The following is an 8,922-nucleotide window of genomic DNA, read 5'->3' on the forward strand; positions in this document are numbered from 1 at the left end:
CCGTGTCCTCATATAGTGATTACCCTGTGCTATTGTAAATATGTGTTTCTGTTGGGTTTACATAAATTTACATATGTGTGAAAACACTCCTGGAATGGGAAACCATTAGAGTCGATGTCAGCATTTTCCATTACGGTCCCTTTTTTTTTTTTCTTTCCTTTTTTTTTTCAGCCGTCTACCACAAATGGAAATGGGTCCGTCGTGCACATAGGAGGACGGAGGGCACATTAGGTGAGGAGGAGAGCAGGAATTGAGAGGTTGCTCTTAGTATTATCTGCAGCACATAGAGAGAAAGTGTGCCTCTCGCTGTGTCACTCAGTCAGGGTGCATTAAGCCTTAAGAGGCAGTGAAGAGACTCAGGTCTTCAGAGGGAACTTGACATTGTTCATAAATCCCTCTGGATCTGAAACAGAATTAATGGCACACACACATGTATGCACTATCTCGACTTGTCCCATTTTATACGTCGGCAATTTAATCGTTGTGTGTATTTTATTGAAGTAAACCGTATGATTATTTATGTAGCGCAGCACAACAAAATACCACACATGATCACAAAGGGTATTGTCCAGAAGATCATTTATTATTTCATCAGTTATTGCACTGTGGGCTTTTAAAAAAGGTCACAACACAAACTATATTTGGAAACTGAAACTTTTCTTTTGTTTATGTTTAAGAATAGCCAATGAAAATGTTTACTTTTATGTCATTGTAGAATTGCATAGTCACAGTGGATTAATTGAACTATTGATTAAATATTGTTTATATCCTGTAAGTGAGCACTGCACCTCTCCTTGAGACTGCATAATAACCAGTGGTAGTCATACTATAAGTTAAGAATTTGATACCTTTTATAAAAGAATATGAATATTAAAAACGCAACTTGTAAATTAATAATTGGGTAGTCATTAAAAAGATTTTGCGTTCCAATGCTAATGAGACTCATTTGTGAGATTAGAGGAATAACCTTTAAGCAGGTAGTAAACATATTTTTTATATCTGTAAGTGGAAAATAATCTTTAACAGAAATAGAAGTTGTTAAAGAATGTATAAAAACATGTGTTTCCCTTAGTAAATGTACTTTATGACAAATAAACCTTTCATGAAAATTCTAATTAACTGACTATGACAATAGACAGAAATACTTCTGTCATATCAGCACCATCCACACTACTGATGGTAAAGACTGTGTCCAGTATGTTAGTTTTCTGCTACTCTTTTTTTTTTTTTTTCCATGCAGGCCACGTCATTTGATTTTGGTCTCATGTGACAAGAACACCTTATTCCACATGTTTGCTGCCTTCTTTGCTTTGTGTGAACGTGTCCTTATGGTTCTGTTTAAAACTTATAGTTGTCTTGACATTTTATCTCACCTAAGCTGTGGATCTCTGCAGCTCCTCCAGTGTTACCGTGGGACTTAGGACTACTTGATTGATTAATGCTCTCTTAGCCTGCCCTGTCAGTTTACTACAAAGATTTTAGGTTGCATGGCACAAGTGTAGGCCTATCCGTACACTTTAAATGTTCAAATGATGGCTTGAACCGTGCTCTAAGATGTTCATGGCTTTGAGAAATTGTTTTACAACCTTGCCCTGCTTTAAACGTCTTCCCTGACAACCATTTCCCTGACCTGTGTGCTGTGTTCACAATACTGATTATCTCTATTTTTTGTAATTTCTTTACACTTGTATTTCCTGTCAAAAGGTTTTTTTGTTTGTTTGTTGTTTTTTTTTTTTTTAGAAATATTCCCAAATCCCTCAGTACTTTAAAGATACCTTATTGGCATTAAAAAAAATCTTCAGTGTCTAGAGAATACTAGCTAAATCAGTCCTACAATACACAAAGTTCAAGAGGATAAGATAAGCCATTACAGATCTGAGTAACTTTCTACTGCATAGATCAATCATGCAATTTCTGGAATGACAGCTGTTATTTTCCCAATATTAGTTATTGGGGAAAAACATGTAAGCCATGACTGATACGGGTTTATTGGCATTATAACCCTCTGTACATTTGTGCCAGTTTTATCTGCTTTTCATTCCTGCCATCCTGATTTCTTTGCTGTCTAATTTGATGCTGTAAGAACCTGCTCTTTCACAGAGGAGTGAACATGCTGCCTAAACTGCTGAACACTTGTGCTGAGAGAAAAATGGACCTGGCCCTCTGTAAACCAGTGGCAGCACTAGAAAATGGTCTTGCAGGTGCTAATGTAGGAGTTTTCCATTTTATTGAAGGTGGCAAAAACCATTTTGGTTTGCAACTCAAAAAGTACTTGATAGGCAACAGAGGGCAAATTCTTTCACTCAGTGTCAGTTTCTATTGCTGTGTTAGAAATGTTGTCACTGTCCAGGCTTCTTGTACTTAGGTTACAAGCAAGAAGTGCCAGGTCACTGGTTCAGCTTTTCCCATCGCTGTTCCTCAGGTAGTTTGTTTTTTTTTTTTTTCCACTGAATAAACTGTACAAACAGCTCAATGATATGACATGAAAGATTAAAGGTATTTTTATATGGGTTCCATGGTGTTGGCAGCATTATTGCCTGATGGCAAGAAGATCTTGGGTTTGAATTCTGGCCTGGGGTCTTTCTGCATGGAGTTGACATGTTTTTGCTGTTCATTGGGTTCTCGGGTCACTCTGTCTTCCTCCTGCAGCCCAAAATCATGACTGTTATGATTACTGGTCTCTCTAAACTGTCCTGCATGTCAGCAAGTAGTTCAATGCTGGCGTTGTGTCAATTCATCATTTTCTGAAGTGTGGGGTGTAACAAATAGTTACATTTTCCCACTAGCTCTTTCACTCGCTTGTTACTTGAAATTAGGCCAGAGGCTAAGATTGGATCCAATTGTTCTACACTGTTCTCTTAATTCATTACTCAGTTCACTGTTATTGACATTATAACTGGTTTTTAAGTTTAATATAATGACAAACAGACTAAAACAGTACATCGACTTGAAAAAAATAACACCTGGAAAATGTATTTGTGCAGGGTATGAGTATTCCAGTGCAAAGTTTCCAGTTTAACAAGTTTTGCCTAAAAAGTTCCAAAAGAAAAAGTGGCAAGAGTTTGGAAAGTTAGCTTTCTGGCCAAGCCGAACCTGTTGTAATCAAACAGCAGAAGCATCCAGCGGTCCCAGGAGGACAAAGTGTTCTTTCATGTAACGTCTCATTGATAAGAGCAGCAAACACCTCATTTACAGCAACCTTAGGCTATAAGATCAGGTACTTTAAAAGCCATCCCGATACATTCAGACCTTGCCTGTGTGCAAGCAAACAAAACACCTTTATATCAACACAACTAAACTAGGATGATTCTGTCTTAATGTCCCATTTCAGGGACCGAGGAGCCCAATAGTCTTTATGACTCTGTAGAATTGCAGCTCGTGATGTTAGACACAGCGGGGGTACTTCCTTCCTTTCAGATGATCAAAGAGACAAGTTCGCCCTGCAACCAGAGCCACTTACAGGCGACATCAAGAAGCTGCGAGATTGGCAGCTTTTTCGTCTTTGGTCCATTTCGTCAGCCATTACCAGCAGCAGAGGCAATGTGCTGTGGAGGAGCAGACAGGGGAGGGGAAGGCAGATTAACAGAGAGCTGATACAGGTGTACAGGCGGTATCAAACAGCAGCCCTGTCAATACAGCAGGCTCTAGATTTCTTCAGATGGGGCTGGGCTCCTTGAAGTGTAGCCACTGATTTAACTATGACAGGATTAACTGGAGCTCCGTATGATTTCCTCAGATTCTGTGACTCAACAATTCAGTGATCCACGCTCTATCGGCTTTGAAGGCCCCTATCCCAAGTTTCAAAGGCTTACCTTCGGACAAGGTGCATTCTTTTCTCCCTTGCGGTTCCGCTTTCCAGCTTTTCTGCTGCATTCAGTTGTTCGCCAACCTCCGCGTTTCACACCGACTGCGGCGTCCTCCCTTCTCTGCACATCTGCTAGGTTTGGGGTTTCCTTTCTTCCCTCCAGCTCCTTGCTTGGCCCAAGGCCCTTATAGCCAAATTGGTTTACATTGCTCTGCAAATGCGCTTAAACACGTACAGTAAAAAATGCAGACAGTGCGTGTCAGGATTATCACCCTAGTTGGAGGGGGGGGGGAGGAAGGAGAGCGTCTCTGGCACAAAGCTGGGGAGCCGAAGTGGAGCCTGCAGATACAGTCCATCTCATCCACTTCTCAGGAGGAAAAAAGAGGAGGATTTAGCATTTGCATGCCAGTCTGTAATTCCTGGCATTATATAACTTGTCAACAACAATCAAACTCCTGTGGTATTGTTTCACAGGGGTGAGCAATGTGTGGAGTTGCACTTTGCTGGGCTGGTGTTGCTCGGGCCAAGATTTGTGGCAGAGACCACCAGGTCTGTCAATAGGAGCTCCTAACCAAAACAGCATCAGATTAAGCTGAACAACGTGGATTTTGATTTTTACCATTATTAGTTTTAAGGTAACGTTGCTGCCTCGAGAAGGGGTGGTTAACATGAAAATACCTAAAATCTTTGCACAGATCAGGTTTTGTTGATTCACCATGCAACGCGCGATGACACACAGACAATCCCTTCGTTGAAATGTGTGTGTACTGTCAACAGTAGTTAAAGTGTGCAGGAGGAGGCATTGCTTCTAAATTCTGCTGTGGTGCATTTTTCAGAATCTTCATTCTGACCCTTTAGGAGTATATTCTGGAATTTAAAAAATGCAAACCGCGTCCGATAACATGCATCATGCAGTTGAAGCATGCACCTTATATGAAAATTATCGACAAACAAGATTGTTGCAAAAAAAAAATCATATTGTATAAACATAAAGCATATTGTTTGGTATGAAGTCCATTAAAAAATGGCAGAACTGCATAATGATTAAAACTATTTGTAATTAGATAAAAAACTAAGTTTTAGGTGAGATAAGAAAGGTAAAAAACTAAATTGCATTTTAAAAGATATTATTTTCACTTTTACAATTCCATACAACCACAAACAGTGTATTTTTAATGAGCTATGATGTGATAGACCAACACAAAGTAGTCCATGATGTGTAAAGAGATTGAAAAATGGTTTTCATAAAACTTTAATACTTCTAAAGTTTGACATACTTTCCCAATCATTTATTCAACATCTACTTCTCCTTTATTCTTTGCAAACTATAAAGTTAGACTGCTTGGTTAGTCTGTGAGCAGTTTTAAAGTCTTGCCAAATTTTATCAGTCGGATTAAGACTGTACTTTTACTAGGCCATGCTAAAACCTGGACATGTTTTCTCTGAACACTGCCTCTGCCTGAATGTCTGGGTTCATTGCCCAACAACAATGAACAATGCTCCAGCCTAAACAGTTATCTTCCAAGTCTGACCCAAAGCATATTCCCATGGCATGATTATGCCACCTCCATGTTTAATGGTAGGGATGGTGAGTAAGGGCTTTCTTTTTGCCTGTGTTCCTTAAATTTGCAGTATTCAGGTCAGGGTGAATTCAGTTGAGAATCTGAGGCAGGACTTAAGCAATGATGTTCACACTTTCCGCTGAATCTGACAGAACCTGTGCAATTTTGCTAAAAATAATGTGCAAAAATAATTCAATCTCAACGTGCAAAGCTGGAATTCTGAACATCAAAACTAATGTTTTTAACATGGGCCTCTCACTACTGATAGCAACCAAACCTCAGTTAAAAATGAAATAAAAATAACCATCAGAAAAAATGGCTTTGTTGTAGAAGGACATGTTTTGAGGCCTGAATTGATGATAAACTATGACAGAACAGGAAACATGCAGTAGAAAATGAACTTTCAATAGTATTTGACACCAGGATACACTCCCCCTTCCCTTCAAACAAAATAATAAAGTCACTGACTTTTTTGACTTGATAATTCATATTTAGACAATTTAGGCCTCAAAAATACAACCTACAATTATCAGTGAAAATAAAGGAGAGTTAGACGAGTGTGTACGAAACCTTCCCACAAATCTGTGCAGACAGCCAGAGCTTATCCAGAGTGGATTCAGAAGAAACAGCTTTCTTCCTTCCCACCTGCTGCTGCTGTCGTCCCCGTTTGGCTGTCTCTGTCCGCCGGCTTTAGTGTAAAAAAAATCTCCACATGCTCTTCTTTTTAGATTTGGATGTTTAACTTCCAAGAAAAAAAAAAGGACCCCCCCTACCCCGCCTCCAGAAGGCCCCCCGTCTTTTTCTTCTTGTTCCCTTCGACCAACCCCTCTGCGTATCGGCACAGTCCTCTCTTAGACCTCCCCACACAAAGCTGCACAGAAATCATAGCACACCATTCAATCATTGTTTTTTCCCCTCTCTCACCCCTTTTTTATGGTCCCACTAAAGGTTTTAACCGGGCAGAGAAGGAGGGCTGTCACTGAGGAAACCTTAGCCCATTGATGAAGTGACAGGAGCTGCCAGAATATGATCCTAATCCTGTTTCCAGCATTCTTTTAGCCTGCTGGCATCGCAATTCCTCCACACATTCTCTGAGCTGTCAACTAGGAAAATCCCTCTAATAGTGCATTGCCCAGATACACATCAAAGAGCTCCTGGAAACCTTCAGCAGCTTAGCTGCCATAGACACACTCACACACCATTCCCCTTACCTCACAGCCACATGAGTCTCAAAGGCACGCAGAAAACCCACATAATCACGACAAATTGACCACACATTTAAGTAGCATGTTTCAGAAAACCCAACCGGGTTATGGATAAGCATTATCAATGCACTTTAATAGAAAGTATTGTGCTCCACTTCTACGCTTATATCATCTTCTCTATTCGACGAACGTTTTTATGGACACGGAGCGAGATGGAGAGGAAACGAAAACAGGTGTCTGAACTTTGCTGACTCCAGAAACCCTTTCAGTCCTATTTTATCTCATTCTATTCTTACTTAATCTATCGATATCCCAACCAAAGGTAATCTTCTTATGGCAAGGCATTCTGTTTCGGTGCAGCCAAACCTCGGCTGACAGGGTGGGGGAGGACGGCAGGGCGGCGTGTGAGGAGTGGGCGGGTGGTTTGGAGACTCTTTAGAGCCTGACACTTTGCTTCAGTCATTTCATGTAGGATTAGTTCTTCTGCTCTGGGTGAACAAGTGGCAGCTTCTCCCCTATGTGGTGTGTAAACCCTATTGCTGAGGATGGTAGACCCCCTGTGTCCAAATTATTTATGGATCATCAAGGTGTCTTCAGTGGAACGTCTGTACCTGAATTAGATTTGCACCACAAAAGGTCTGGAATCACAACTGTTTAGTGTCATTTTGGATGACTTGCAAAGTACAAGTTGATTCTGTTGAATCTCATCAAAGATTTTAATAATTTTGTTCTCATTTTTGAGGGTAATCTATAACACCTAAAGTTCTAGAGCTTTGAAAAAAAATTATCTGAATTTTGTGGCTGATTTTCAATCTAATTTAATCTGAAGCCGATGCAGATTTAATCGAATTCTATTTTTTTTCTGTAAAAGTTTGTTTTATAAGAAAAGCATCCTAATTATTTATTTGTAGCCTTCCTGCTATGAATGGTCATGGAATATTTTTGCTCTGAACAGAGCAATATCACTGTTTGTCTGCCAACCAAAGTTATGCCATTTTAAAATGAAGTTCATTATGCAATTGACATTTAAAAATTGACCTTAGTGTCTTACATTAACAATTAGTATGATTAGCTTACAGCAGTGGGTTATATTTTTTGTAAGCGAGGTTATATAAAGTATTCTATAGATTTTTCCTTTTAGTAGAAATACGTCATACAAGTTTTAGATTGTTGGAAGCGTTAAAAGATCCTGAGAGTGGTAGACACTACCAAGCACGCTTGTGATGTACTCCACCTCATCGGCTGATTTGGAGGATTAGCTGATCATGACTCTGCTGGAATCATTTTCAAAATAAACTACAACTAAAACCAAATTCAAAAGTTTCTTCTGTGTTTGGAGAGATGGAAGAAAGCGGCAGGTCGCACTCGCAACTGATCTTGTGGACTGATGCAGCCGGCAGCCGAGGTAGATTCACACAGAAACACAGAACTTGTTCGGCAAAGCAAAACGGCACCAAAAATGACGACAACCTTTTGGGGAAATGTGTAGCCTATTGTTCATGTCTACTAACACAGCTACTTGGTTGAGCATTTTAATGTGACTTACTCTAAACTGCAAAAGTCAACTAAAAGAGTCAACACATGTGGTTCAAGAACTTACTACAACTTTTTCAAAAAGCTGACTTCTTCCATCTACAAGTAAGGGGCATATTATCAATAATTAACCTCACAGAACCTCATTTACAAAATATTCAAACTATCCCTGTAATGAACTGTAAAAAATGGACTCCCTGAGTATTGCCTGTAGAGAACGTAAGGCCTTACCTTAACAGTGTGCAACAGTCTGCAAGCTTTTCCAAGTCCTTTCTTTCATATACTTTTACATAGTCTTGCTCTCTCTTGCTTACATCCAGCCTTAATTAATTAGAAACATGCCTCAAAATATTGTAGAAAACACAATATGAGTTTTGCATCTCTGTTTGTTCTTTTATTCTTTTAAGCCAATGACACAGAAAATTGTTAACTTCTTTATTTTGTAAAAACATTCACCCTAAATAGTGTCGTCAGCACAACTCAGCGACACTTATGTATAATAGGGTAAAGTTATCAGAAAAAGATTGGATTTTTGAATTTCTAACCAGCCGGGCTGGAAGCAGCTAATTTTAGTCCCCTGCTGGTTTTTTCATCCATCCATCCATCCTGATTTTTTCCTTCCTTCCTTCCTCCCTCCCTCTGTACCCACACCTACTCGTTCCTGATAAGCGCTGCAGGGGACTGGTGCCTAATTCCAGTGGTCAGGTTAGTCCATCACAGATCAACAGGAAGTACAGGACAAATCATCAAGCACTTACTAGCATTAAGAGAAGTCAATTAAACTAATGTTCCTGTTTTGGGGGGAAAAAGTGTCCAG

The sequence above is a fragment of the Xiphophorus couchianus genome, chromosome 9 (assembly GCF_001444195.1).
Source record: "Xiphophorus couchianus chromosome 9, X_couchianus-1.0, whole genome shotgun sequence".
NCBI lineage: Eukaryota > Metazoa > Chordata > Actinopteri > Cyprinodontiformes > Poeciliidae > Xiphophorus > Xiphophorus couchianus.